This window comes from Salvelinus sp. IW2-2015, linkage group LG31, assembly GCF_002910315.2.
Source record: "Salvelinus sp. IW2-2015 linkage group LG31, ASM291031v2, whole genome shotgun sequence".
Taxonomy (NCBI): Eukaryota; Metazoa; Chordata; class Actinopteri; order Salmoniformes; family Salmonidae; genus Salvelinus; species Salvelinus sp. IW2-2015.
Window position 1 is genome coordinate 12,134,324 of NC_036870.1, and position 15,213 is coordinate 12,149,536.

General features: G+C 41.9%; 1 pseudogene; it reads left to right on the forward strand.

Moving 5' to 3' along the window:
• Positions 1 to 4,457, forward strand: part of LOC111956121 (mothers against decapentaplegic homolog 4-like) — a 49,247-nt pseudogene extending 44,790 nt beyond the window's left edge.
• Positions 4,458 to 15,213: the final 10,756 nt, after the last annotated feature.

Here is a 15,213-nt window from a genome sequence, read left to right on the forward strand (position 1 = left end):
TAGCCACATCAAACATTCCTCTTTCCCTTCAGTCCTATACCCTTTTCATACTACAGAGCCTAGCCACATCAAGCCAAGTTGCACTGTGCTGGTCTGYTTAAGCATCCACCATAGTTGCTGGAACTGTGCTGGAAAGGACAATGTGAAAAGAAAATATCCAAGCCAGCAACTTATGGTTCGGCTTGGCACAATAGTGTGAAAAGAGTACAATTGTGGTATGCCCATGTCTCACTGGCTTGGATGCCAGACTGTTTCTGCATTCATCAATTCTTTATAGTTGCCTAACCAAAAATGACTTGTATTCATTACAAAGCATTGCACTTTTTAATGTTTAAAGTTGCATAAATGCATTTACAATGCAATAAAGATTTTAGCATAAGTATATTAGCCACCTGTGTGTACAGGTGGTTAATACAGGTGGTTAATGCATTACACACAGGTGGCTAATATACTTATGCTAAAATCTTTATTTTATTCTACTGAGCTATTTACTTTATATTTGTATTCTAATATTGTATTATTTCTTATTGTTGTTGCATTGTCGAGAAGGAACCTGCAAGTAAGCATTTTGATGGACGGTGTATACCACGTGTATCCCATACGCCTAATAAAACTTGAAACAAATAACAATGTTATARCATGTTGTTGGTAGCCCTCTCTCCTCTAGGCCCCCCTGGGAGGCTGATCAAGGAGGAGTACATTCATGACTGTATCCAGATGGATATGCCACRAGGCATGTCCCCGTCGGACCACCCCCACCCTCACCCCCACCCAGGGGTGCTCAAGCTACAGCCTCCGGACCACTATGGCCAGCCTCTCCCGCCTCTGCAGCTCCCGCCGGAACCGCAGCGGGCCCCTCCGCCCATCATCCTCTACCCCAACATGCCCCTCTCGCCCACAGGTAAGACCAATAGGTGTTTAATGAATGGAGGGAGTTTTACGCACATCCAACATAATAACGGGAGCTGGACAAAAATAAGTTCCAATACATAGAGAAAAATAGAATGTCCACCCGTTTTGCTGCTCCCTAAGGTGATCTTTTAATAAGCTTAGGGGATTGTTTGGCAGATAGGTGTTACCAAGGATGTCCACAAGTGTTCTGTTTCTATGGGTGTCACTGCGTCATCCTGTTCTGTGACATTTGTTTATTGATTGCTGCCTACCTATTGATATTGACAACAACCTGGTAGCTCTTCATGTGTGTGTGTGTGTGTGTGTGTGTGTGTGTGGCTGTGTGTTGTGTGTGTGTGTGTGTGTGTGTGTGTGTGTGTGTGTGTGTGTGTGTGTGTGTCTCTCTCTCTCCTCTCTAGTGTCCGGCTCTATGCCCTCTCCAGGGAGGTCACAGTGAGGGGCTCCTACAGAGATAGCCTCCCCTCAGGGTCAGGTCATGACCACTATGACCCCACGCCACCCCCCTCCACCCCAACACACGGGCTGCCACACGGGCCACCACAGAACCCCCAGCCCCTGCCTGGTCAGAATGGATACAAACAGCTCCAAACACACACAGTCACAGCTGCGTTCCACAGTTAGTACTGCCATACGGTTTCACACACACACACACCACACACACACACACACACACACACACACACACAACACACACACACCACACACACACACCACACACACACACACAAAACACTCAGGGAGCCAAACACAATTCATTTCAACGGCATGATAAATCATCATACTGTATTTGAAAACTGTAAAAAGAAATCAAAATATTTGTAAAATGCAAAATGGTAGTTTGCCAGATTTATGGCTTGAGCTTGTGCTTGTTGTTTTGTATTTATTGTTTTGTAATTCAGCAACTTGGACAGGTAGTAGCACAGCCTCCTACACTCCTGTGGGACCACAACAACAGAATGGGCGTGGCCACCAACAGCCTCCTCTCCACCATCCAACCAGCTTCTGTAAGTTAGGCAGTTACAGTAAGTCACAATATGCCCAAAGTGTGTCTGTATGTCTTCTGAGGTGCTTTTTGGGGGATATTGTTAGGAATAGTGTATGTTTGGTAACCTGTGTTGTTTCCTGTTCACCTTCTAGGGTCTCAGCATCATGGCTCAGCCTCATTTCCTCCCCCTGTGTCCAATCATCCAGGTAAGACAACACATATATACAGTATATATAGATGTATAGATGCAAACGCATGCACACACACTCTGCTAACCACATTATTGTCTGTGTGCAGGGCCAGAGTTCTGGTGCTCCATCTCCTACTTTGAGATGGATGTCCAGGTGGGGGAGATGTTCAAGGTGCCGGCCAGCTGCCCGGTGGTGACGGTGGACGGCTACGTGGACCCCTCAGGGGGCGACCGCTTCTGTCTGGGCCAGCTCAGCAACGTCCACCGCACCGACGCCAGCGAGAGAGCCAGGTCTGTGCTCCTCTAGTGCCATCTCTATATCAATAAGCATGCTAGTTCCTACCTTGCCACAAATGTCTATTTTGAATGCCTTTATATGTGGCTGTTGAAATGTTGATTGGTATATCTATGCCTTTGTGTAAACTGTGTATATGTGTATATCTCTCATTCATATGTGTATATCTCTCATTCATAATCATGCCATGCCTTGTCTCTATCTGTTTGTACCTGTGGCAAAATGCGACTTCTTTTATTGTCTGAAATATAACACTTTAATACAACTATATTCACTTGTACTCATCATCTTTATCCTCCCTCTCTCTCACAGGTTGCACATAGGTAAAGGAGTGCAGCTGGAGTGTCGTGGCGAGGGAGACGTGTGGATGCGCTGTATGAGCGACCACGCCGTGTTCGTGCAGAGCTACTACRTGGARCGAGAGGCAGGCAGAGCGCCAGGCGACGCAGTACACAAGATCTACCCCGGCGCCTACATCAAGGTGAGAAACACAARGACCTCTGTCTGTTCACTTTGCACTTGTTTGTCCTCTTGATGACCTCTCCCAATAGGAGTTTGACTGGACACTGATGTCTCTCTGTAGGTGTTCTGACATCAGACTGTTCTCTCCCCTGTAGGTGTTTGACCTGAGACAGTGTCACAGGCAAATGCAGCAGCAGGCAGCTACAGCGCAGGCAGCGGCAGCAGCTCAGGCTGCCGCCGTGGCAGGCAACATCCCTGGGCCAGGTAGCGTTGGAGGCATAGCCCCTGCAGTCAGTAAGTACAATATATGAGATATGCACAGCCTTAGTGTGTTTTATTTTCATATTTTTTCAATTAGGCTATTGTGAATTTATAGTCTCTGTTGAAGTGGAATTCTTTTGAATGAGAATGGGTCCAAGTATTGACCCATGTGGGACACCACATTTGTCTTTTAATTTATACCTCATAGGAATGGGCACAGTTATTTACATATTTTAATATCCAAACGGACGTTAGTATTCGATTACTTGAAGGAGTATTCATTTTTTTGGTTGAAAAAATATATGAACAATGAAGGCTTTTTCTTTTTCTCAATTAAATAAAATGATCTATGTGACAATGCTACACACAAATATATACCATGACATTTTATACTCTTCATTTAATAAAACAACAAACAAAAGTCGTACCTTATAGCCTATACAGGTTATACACGTGTAGCTTGTTGTTGTTGTTGTTGTCAGTGACTTCATGTGTAGCAAGTGAAGTGGGAGATTTCCAATCACTGCAAAATGGAATTACAATTACGGAATTAAGTTGGCTAAATGAGAAGTAGAAGGCAACAATGATCAACCAACAGGTAGGCTGTTGTTTAATATGAATGGAGTTGTTATAGWTAAGGACAGGGAGAGCAGCAAAATAGCTTCAATTAGCCTTGCTACTTTATCTAGCTAGCTGGCTAACTCAGCTGGCTACTGTAGCTAGCTAGCATCTTTACATTGATTTGATGCAGTCAAGACAGGTACTACCAGATGGTATGATAAATCACCTATAAAGAGACAAGTTTGTCTAACTAMCGCGAGTCGGTTTGGCTACTTTTCTCTCCCTCCATGCCACACACACAGGCCCCTGCTCCTCTTCTGCCGCTTCCCCAAACAAGCAGTGRGCAGCGCACCGGCTCTCTCCCGAGTCACACAAGCAATTCCACATGAAGTTTCCAAATCATTTTTGTTTTCTTTWAAAAAAACTATATTTTGACTATCTGGATATCCGAGAGAAAAATCACGATATTATTCYAATAGTGAAATCATTTAAAATGCCCATCCCTAATACCTCACTTCATCTTTCTTCCAGGTCTTTCTGCAGCAGCAGGGATAGGTGTGGACGACCTCCGGAGGCTGTGTATCCTGCGGCTGAGCTTTGTGAAGGGCTGGGGGCCCGACTACCCCCGGCAGAGCATCAAAGATACCCCCTGTTGGGTGGAGGTACACCTGCACCGGGCTCTGCAGTTGCTGGACGAGGTACTACACACCATGCCCTTGGCCGACCCAGGACCCGCTAACTGAGTAAAAGGAAAGAGGATCAGTTAAAAATCCATACTGGGTTAAAAACATACAAACCACACCAACATCGCACGAGCACGCCGCAACGCACGCACGCACGCACGCACGCACGCACGCACGCACGCACGCCACCTGAACATACTTTCATGTTTTGTGAACATTAATTATTTTTTCATCACAAACACCACAAAGCAGCTTGACCCTGAATTACCTTTCATAGAGGTTCTTTATTATAGTATAAACAGGTAACTTTAGTGAAAATGTATACTGAGTAATTTATGTTTATTCTTCTATTCTCTACAGAAATAAAATGCACTGTAGAAATCTAGGGATTGTTTTCAGAGATCCAGTGTTCTGACATGATACAAGCACTTTTACGGTACTCCTCAAATGCACACACTCCACACTTACTTATTTCCTGCTTACATGTATACACACACACACACACACACACACACACACACACACACACACACACACACACACACACACACACCCACACACAACACCACAACACACACACCTACACACACACACACACACACATCAGAAATCCAAAGATGACCCAAACCCAGGAGGACTAAAGAACTTTACCCAAATAACTTGTGAATAATATGACCTGGTCACACACACATCTCACACAAAAAAATCAGATGTGGATTCTAAGGTTAACCTAGAAGATTTACAGAGTTTTTGGCAAATCCAGACCAAAACCTGGGTCACAGAACCAAAATGGCTTGGGACCTTAGAAGAACACCAGAGTGATGGAACCAGCGTCCTAATTAATCTAGCCAGCCATCCTTTTGTCATCTCTGTGTGTGTGTTGTGTTCTCCTGTGTGTGGYTKTCAACTCAAATAGTTAGTCATTCTTATCTTGTTAGCCCTATAATAACACAGGGCACTTTTCTCAAGCTAATTTATTTTCTTACCAAAAGACAAAAAAAGACAAAAAAATGTAAGCTTTAAAATAGTGGTGTGGGTATTTGTGATGAAGCAGTACAGTGTATGTAACCAAACAGTTTGCCATTCGGCGGAACTCACCAAAGCCAGAATACCTCATGATAACAGTGTAAACCCACAGTTTGTCTTTCAGCCAAAACCTCAGACGCTCAGCATTTTCTCTTGTAAGTTCCCCKTTAAAGCGTCCGCATGCTTCCCAGCCGAAACAATTTGGAAGAGTTTGTGATATTATGACAACATTTTGTGAGGTTTTTYWTTGTTTTGGACTTCGGTAAAGWGTCTTTTCAGCTGTTCGGGCACASAAATGTTTTTCTCGAGGCCASCCGACGTTTGGGAGCCGAAGTCTACACCCCTTCMTCCGTAATTAGTCAACTGTGGGGATTCTTCAATAAAGTCTTTGGGTGTGTTTGTAAATTGCCTTCAGTGTGTCAGAGTGTGCTCTGGGTCGTTCGTAAATTCAGAGCATTTCACTCTCGGAGTGTTCAGAGCGCACACTGGATGCTCTGGCCGAGGAGTAGGGTTGACCCGAGTGTTCTGACCTCAACGGCAGTCAAGCACCCAAGCTAACTGGCTAAAGTTGGTTAGTTTGCTAGCTACTTGCAGACACAAATGAGAGAACACGTCARTCTGACCATTTTACTCACCCTAGCAGAGCTGGTTAGGCTGTTTTCATGTTATCTAGAGTGTTAGTAACTTTAACTGTGCTGCTGGCAACAATTAAATTCWGTTTTTTTGCAGACGTTTACTGACACTGGTCATATTCATTGGGTGTTGCACATTTGTAAATTCATCAGTTATTCTGTGCTCTGGCACACTCAGACAAGAGTGCTCTGAAATTGGAGTAAATAGCCAGAGTAAATTTACGAACATGGTGGTCACTCAATGAGAGACGACTTGTTTTCATGCAAAATGTTTAATTGAGAAATACTGCACCTTAGTTAGATGTAAAATTACGCGACTAAGATCTCCCCTGCAAAAACGTCAAAATMAATGACAGATTTCTTGAGTTATCTTAGATTTGTTCTGACTTTTGAGGAAGTGTATCTGGACAAACAGTACTATTGACACTTTTTTCTCGTTTTTCATGGGAGTATGCGAGCACACTCTTTCGGTTCGCCTAGCCGACTTTGGCTAGCCGTCAGCCGAACTGAAGCATGCTGATGCCTTTACAGCCTCATATCACACTATGCCTTTCACCAAATAAATATAAGATGGAATATGGAGTGGACCCACAATGAAGCCTTGGGGAACACCAAGACATGATCCAGGCAGTTATACAGTAGTTATTAGTCTTTAAAAGTTGAAATCCAGTGACTCGTGGGAATAATCTTTTGAGAAGAGACCCAACACAACTTTTAAAAATATAATTGTAATAGGATGCCCCAACTTTGGATACAATGATTAATTCTCAGTCAGTTTAAATTAGGCCATAATAATATCACTTATACTGTGACAAAACATTAAGAACACCTTCCTAATATTGAGTTGCACCCCCCCTCRCCCCCACACTTTTGCCRTCAGAACAGCCTTAACTCATACGGACATTAACTCTACAAGGTGTCAAAAGTGTTCCACAGGGATGCTGGCCCATATTGATTCCAATGCTTCCCTCAGTTGTGTCAAGTTGACTTGATGTCTTTTGGGTGGTGGACCATTATTGATACGCACAGTAAATTGCAGGTGTCCTTAATGTTTTGTACACTCGGTGTAGGTCACTTTGGARAAACATAAAATGTATCTTTGGAATGGAAGATGACTTTCCTTTGCATTCATTTAAGTCAGGTCATTTTGGTAATGATCAACCTCAAGCCTACTGAAGTGAAGTTATGACCGATGTTCTAACATTGATGCATAATACGACATGCAAGCTAATCATTTAAGACAGCAGCCGGAAGTAGGCTATGCTTCATGATTTTGKGTTGAAAAACCTGGACTGAATGCAAACCTTCACTCTGTCCAGGGGAAGGAACATGAGTGCTTTTATTGGCTCCTTCCTGTGCTCTGGTGCATTTGATACATGTGCCTTTCCGTTCTCCAAGTCAGGCTGTTTAGGGATGTACTTCACAGATGCTAGGGTTTATGTCATTCATAAGTGTGACATCTGCAAAGCATGACCATTTCCTCCAGATGGACTGTGATTTCTATTCAGCCGACATGTTGGCCACATACCCTATGCTCAAGGTCAAAAAGGTCAATTCTTTCCCCCATAGTTATCAAACCAGAGGTGTCCATTTATAATCACTGTTTGTGATTTGTGCTTTTAGTTTTAGTCAAAGTAGATGACACCCCTCACAGTGGATTGTAACACAGACAATACTTTGTCTTCCTTTGTCTGTAGATATACAGTACCATGATATATGGGTTGTGATCTCGATAGGTTTATCCCTTCTGTTGAGTGTGTTGGTTGGATGGGAAATGGAAAATAACACAGCTCAAGTGCTTTGTACACGTCACTGAGTTTTGCTGATCAATTTGGGCAATGRAGCAATAAGAAGTGAAACGTGTTGAGCTCAACAGCCCCTGAGTTAGATTGAGCACAACATATAGTGGTTCCCTCAGGTACTGTGTTACAGCRCCATTGTAGGTGTTATTACATAACACTTTATTATTGCATCAGGCTGGTATTGGATTAATACTGTTTGACAGTTATAACCCCCACTATCCATATAGCCCTTGCGGTGTTATTTAGCCTTACTGAAATATTATGTTACTAAGGTGTCTAATGGAATTGGACAACTTGCTGCCCTTTGAAACTGTGCATGCACTCCACACACCTATGTCACAATTGATTTCATTATTTGTCACTTAGGCTCCACTTGTCTGGGAGTGTTAAGTATTCAGGGATGAAGAGAGGTTRAAAACTATTATTGCTCCATCTATGGCTCTGTTTATCATAGTGCTATATCTACACGACTACATCTCCGCTCAACCAATGCTTTAACCATTGAGAATAGGGTTGCAAAGCTACCAGTAGTTTACCAAAGTTACCAGAATCCTTAGTAATTTTGGTAATTAACAGAAAATCTATGGCAATCTATTGTAACTTTGGTAATTTATACTTGAATAACTTTTTTTTAAATTATTCATATATAGTATTCCTGTTTTTTTTCATCTGTATCCATGTTGTCCATGATTTCTAGTAGATAGACCATACGGTTCAAGAGAAAATAGTCTAATTAATGAAAAATCATGTAATCAACAATGGCATTTAGATTTAACTCTGCAACTCTTCCAACAATTTTTTTTTACAACTGCCACCAGTTTGATGCCAAAACATTGACAACAAATACATATTGACATAGTAAAAAAAAAATATATATATATATATACACTACCAGTAAAAAGTTTTAGAACACCTACTCATTCAAGGGTTTTTCTTTATTTTTTACATTGTAGAATAATTGTGAAGACATCAAAACTATTAAATAACAAATATGGAATCATGTAGTAACCAAAAAAGTGTTAAACGCATGAAAATATATTTGATATTCTCAAATAGTCATCCTTTGCCTTGATGACAGCTTTGCACACTCTTGGCATTCTCTCAAACAGCTTCACCTAGAATGCCTTTCCAACGGTCTTCAAGGAGTTCCCACATATGCTGAGCACTTGTTGGCTGCTTTTCCTTCACTCTGCGGTCTGACTCATCCCAAACCATCTCAATTGGTTGAGGTCGGGGGATTGTGGAGGCCAGGTCATCTGATGCAGCACTCCATCATTCTCCTTCTTGGTAAAATAGCTCTTACACAGCCTGGAGGTGTGTTGGGTCATTGTCCTATTGAAAAACAAAAATAAGCCCAAAGCAGATGGGATGGCGTATCACTGCAGAATGCTGTGGTAGACATGCTGATTAAGTGTGCCTTGAATTCTAAATAAATCACAGACAGTGTCACCAGCAAAGCACCCTCACACCATCACACCTCCTCCTCCATGCTTTAGGGTGGGAAATACACATGCGGAGATCATCCATTCACCCACACCGCGTCTCACAAAGACATGGCGGTTGGAACCAAAAATCTCCAATTTGGACTCCAGACCAAAGAACAAATTTCCACCGGTCTAATGTCCATTGCTCGTGTTTCTTGGCCTAAGCAAGGCTCTTCTTCTTATTGGTGTCCTTTAGTGGTGGTTTCTTTTCAGCAATTCAACCATGAAAGCCTGATTCACACAGTCTCTTCTGAGTAGTTGATGTTGAGATGTGTCTGTTACTTGAACTCTGTGAAGCATTTATTTGGGCTGCAATTTCTAAGGCTGGTAACTCTAATGAACTTATCATATGCAGCAGAGGTAACTCTGGGTCTTCCATTCCCATGGCGGTCCTCATGAGAGCCAGTTTCATCATAGCACTTGATGGTTTTTGCGACTGCACTTGAAGAAACGTTCAAAGTTATTGACATTCTCTGTATTGACTGACCTTCCCAGAGTCGCCTCTTCACTTTTGACGTTGAGACTGGGGTTTTGCGGGTACTATTTAATGAAGCTGCCAGTTGATGACTTGTGAGGCGTCTGTTTCTCAAACTAGACACTCTAATGTACTTGTCCTCTTGTTCAGTTGTGCACCGGGGCCTCCCACTCCTCTTTCTATTCTGGTTAGAGCCAGTTTGCGCTGTTCTGTGAAGGGAGTAGTACACAGCGTTGTACGAGATCTTCAGTTTCTTGGCAATTTCTCGCATGGAATAGCCTTCATTTCTCAGAACAAGAATAGACTGACGAGTTTCAGAAGAAAGGTCTTTGTTTCTGGCCATTTTGAACCTGTAATCGAACCCACAAATGCTGATGCTCCAGATACTCAACTAGTCTAAAGAAGGCCAGTTTTATTGCTTCTTTAATCAGAACAACAGTTTTCAGCTGTGCTAACATAATTGCAAAAGGGTTTACTAATGATCAATTAGCCTTTTAAAATGATTAACTTGGATTAGCTAACACAACGTGCCATTGGAACACAGGAGCGATGGTTGCTGATTATGGGCCTCTACGCCTATGTAGATATTCCATTAAAAATCWGCCATTTCCTGCTACAATAGTCATTTACAACATTAACAATGCCTACACTGTATTCCTGATCAATTTGATGTTATTTTAATGGACAAAAAGTTGCTTTTCTTTCAAAATCAAGGACATTTCTAAGTGACCTCAAACTTTTGAACGGTAGTGTATATTTATACATGTAAATATATTTCATGCTGAAACCCTCATATTAAACATCAATGGTATTCACTAAATTGATTGTTTATATTTAGGATAATGTTTTACAGCTTATATTTGACATGTGATGAGGCTACACAGAGGGCCAGAGATAAATACAGACACCTGTGATAATCTGAGTAACCCAAAAGGGCCACCTGATGTCTTGTGAAAAATATCAAAATGTGGGTAGTTTACTAGTAAACTGAAGGTCTCCAGTAATATACCCTCCCTTTGCAGCCCTAATTGAGACCCATMCCATGTTCCTCTGCATTTGACCACATTCAAACTGATACCTGTCACAAAAAAGAACGTGAGTGAGATGACGGTCACTCAACAGGAATCATACWTCATTCCATAAATAAATGAACTATTTCGTTTTAAAACAGAAAATATATAGACAATATGTTGTCAAGTGTGAAATGACTCAATTTGGCTATTTTATGGATATTGTTATTTCTATTATTGTTGCAATTGTAATTATTTTATTGTAAAAAAAAACGTGCTGCTCTTGTAATGTTGACTGTACACCCAAGTGAAATAAAAATACAGCATTGTAATTTTAATACGAACTTTGTTTTGTCATGTATTGACACTGTTTAAATTACTTTTCATGTTAACTTAGTTACAATATTCAGGTTCTTCAAGTCCTGTGGAATGGAATTAGTCGTTTCTTCTCACAGCCACTGTGTCTCCGGCTTTGAGGAGAGACTAGTATTCTAGTGGCCATAGGCTTGCTACTGTTCAGGTTGAACACTGGAGGGCATTCTTTCTCTATCCAGCCATACCCTTTCCCCTTTCCCTTTTAGTAGTAGCAGGAACTGATGACAGACTGGGAAAATCACACCATATGTAGCATAATCCTTCAGTTCCTTAGGMTATCCATCATTAACTGAGTTTATGCATTGGGAATAGATTTGACATTCTATTCATCCTATTTACTTTTTAGTATAGCCTTTTCTATATTCTGTTCCAAACAACTATAGATAACCTAGGCTATCCTATATTAGTCAAAGCCACCCATATTATCATTTTTGCACTTCATGTCCACATTATCTTAGAGTAGAATGTTTTATATTGTGTAACTAAATTGTGATACTGTTATGGCATACAATTCAAAATAATGTCCTACATAAGGACTTCATAACTATTGGGTTCTAACTTGAAATATACTTATTCCTATCACTATATAAGAACGCACTGGTTACGTTACGTATGATAACTGTTTATGTTCTGTGTCAATGAAGGGTGAATAAGGAATGTGTATGGAAAGTTACTGAGGGAGGCAAAGGGCAACAGTCTCTGATAAGGCAGGCCAGCTGCGGAACTAGGGGGGAGCGAGGAATTTGGCCCAAGGTCAAGTCAGCAGATGAAGTGAGAAGAAACCTCTGGGAGGGGGGCCAGAGAGGCCCACCCCAACGACTCTCCTACTACAGTCCTATCTCACACACATGCACTTCCACACCCATGAAGGTTCAAGCATCAGGCAGGGCCATGACTACACTAGTGAGAGGAACCAATTGAGTTCCTGCATAGCAACAGAGATGTATTGGCTGTCTAGATGTGTAAAGAGTTGACCCCGTCTAGTAGGAGGTTATAAATATATGTGCTTGTATAATCATACCTTGTCTTTGCAGCTGTATGACCCAATGGGATGAATAAACTTGGCTTGAACTTTTGCAAGTCGTCTATTTGAGGTATTACTATTTGTTCTGAACCTAACATAACCCAAACATACTGCATTCATGAGCACAGACATGAGTGTACACCATTGGCGCGTARAGACACACACACAAAAGGGAGGGAAGTTGTGTATCAAGGCTTGGGATTATAGTTGTTATGACTTGCTTGTGTGTGTTTGTGCATGTTCATACTCTTCCTCATTGTTGCTGTTCACATTGAAGAGAACCTGCACACTGGGGGTATTTCTCAAAATGCATACTACTGCGCTCTGAGCACGCAAATTGMAGCAAAGGAGGGTCGGKGTATGAGACCAAATCTAAGTATGCCAAACGGAGGGCACTTCTTGAATGCYTACTCCATTTGTACATATTTAAAAGCATGCATCGATGCAGGCTTCAATGGAAAGTATGCAAAGAAATATGACCTAACCACGTAAAAATACGATGCAGAATGTATTGAAATCCATGGTGGCCATTATTTGAGCTGAAGCGAGAAAATACACTCCGACTTCGGAATGAAATGTTGCCTATTCACATCTCATATGTTGTCTGACTACAATATTTTTTATCTTGATACGTTAATAAATACATGCTGTGTTAATTTTGGCATGTTTACCTGCCTACGTACCGTAGATCGCAAGCCCATAATAAGTAGATTGGGATAACTCGCTAGCTACTATTGTTAGCTAGCCACGAAGAATTGTTAGCTAGCTACSCACGAAGAATTGACATCTATCTTGCATACTATTAGTTTTAGGTCATTTTGACTGTTAAACTATCTGGTTAGTTTCATTATTACGATTCACATATAGCTAGCTGATAGTTATGAAGTAAAACGGTTGCTTTGTGTATATCTTCTTTTGTCTTTATTGCCATTGTCCTGGCTGGAAGACGGTTCAGTGAATGGGTAAGTCCATAGGTCAATAGGGCTAACTGGCTAGATAGCTAGCCACGGAAAATGTACATCTACCTGGCATAACATTAGTTTTAGGTAYTTTTTTCCTGTTTAACTAGCTGGCTAGCTAGATTATTGTGATTCACATATCTAGCTGATAATCATGAAGTAAAATGTTTGCTTTGTGTATACCTTGTTTTGTCTATTGTTGCCATTGTCCTGGCTGGAAGAAGGTTCAGTGAGTTTATACWACGGGTGGGTCTAACCCTAAATGCTGATTGGTTTAACCACATTCCAGCCGATGTCTATTCCACAAGTTACCACCGGCTAAATCTATGATGTTAAAATGCCTTTTCATCAGACCAGCCAGGCAATTTATAAACTTGATCTCCACTATAAAAAGCATCTATACATTATCTCACATTTCTTTTAGTCTAACATTTAGTTTTCAACAGTGGAGATTTATATAAACCTTGCTGTCTGTCTCCGACATTTGCAACATTGTTTCAATAGTTAAATTCGATCTCCTGCTGTCCCATAGTAATGAACGTGTCGGGAGTCAGGACGAGACAGACAGTCACGCAGCGTTTCTCAGCCAGTAGAAATCATGAATCAGCTGGCATAATTTTTATGGAAATATACAAAGAAATGTAAATTGAAAGAAGGTAAAACAAAACAAAGTGCAGCTAGTTTGCAGTATTTCCAGCTCCAGTTTGAAGTGATTGTGTTAGCTGTGTTGTTGGCTAGCTCCTCTGAACAATAGTGTCATGATGAGAGGACATTTCTATGCCAGGGGTAATCGCGCCTCATTAGCTCATTGTTATGGATGTGTCCAAATAAATGTCACTAGAAAACAGCTTAAACTAATGGAGCTACTGTTGTTATTCTGTCTGCACTGTTTGACGTGATTGTAAGTAAGTCGTCCTCACAAGAACATACTCAAGAGAATGCACTCGGAGCATGAGAGCGTGGTGCACGGTAGTATGCATATTGAGAAAKGCCCCGGGTCTCCTACACCTGTGTTCCTCCCCCGTGTCCCTCGTCTCCCCCTCCATATCCTGTAGAACGATGCATGGTGTGGGGGCGGGGCTGGGAAGCGGCAGAGTCAGCAGTGGTCACTGGGGTCACCCTCACTGACATCACAGGAAGTACTTCCTCTTCGTGTCCAGTGAGGTCAGAAGAAACAGCCCTATCTCAATACTGGGACAGGTGATGTTCAGATTCCTCTATGTGTACAAGCTGTCATAATTCAAACTAAAACCATTGATGTTCCCTTTACTTCACATTTCTCAATGGCAACCATGTTTAGTGCCAAGTTATCGACCAATAGAAATCGTCAGAATGTTACGAGGCTCTAAAATCTGCTTTAGAGACTTAAGGGAGACTGTATCACATCCAGACTGTATCACATCCGGGCGTGATTGGGAGTCCCATAGGGTGGCGCACAATCTGCCCAGCGTCGTCCGGGTTAGGCTGTCATTGTAAATAAGAATTTGTTCTTAACTGGCTTGCCTAGTTAAATAAAAAAAATAAAAAGGGAGGCCAGTGGAGGACTTTGAGGAAGAGTTTGCTGCTATTTGCAACTATTAATTTAATATTACATCTACATACAATATCCTCACTGTGATTACATTTGACATCTTATATTCATAATTACAAACTTTTACTCTTATTTCCACAGCAGACATAGACCTCATCTTCAAAAAGTTGGTACGGCAGGTGGACCACCCTCAACCGCAAGGCTCTACAGAGGGTGGTGAAGACTGTACAGTCCATCACTGGGTGCCAGCTCCCAGCCCTACAGGACATCTACACCAGGCGGTGTCTGAGGAAGGACTGGAAGATCAACGAGGACTTCAGCCACCCCAGCCACGGCATGTTCTCTCCGCTTCCAGTACCGGGGAACACGGTCCCGGACCAACAGCTTCTACCTCCAGGCCAACTGTTGAAAAGCTGACCTTAYCTGTCCACCTGCACAACCTGCTGTTCAACTGCACCTGAAGAGACTATTTGCYTTGACTCTCTACACATACCACACACACTACCATCACTGCTGCTATAATTTCTTTCTGTTTTTTATTACTGT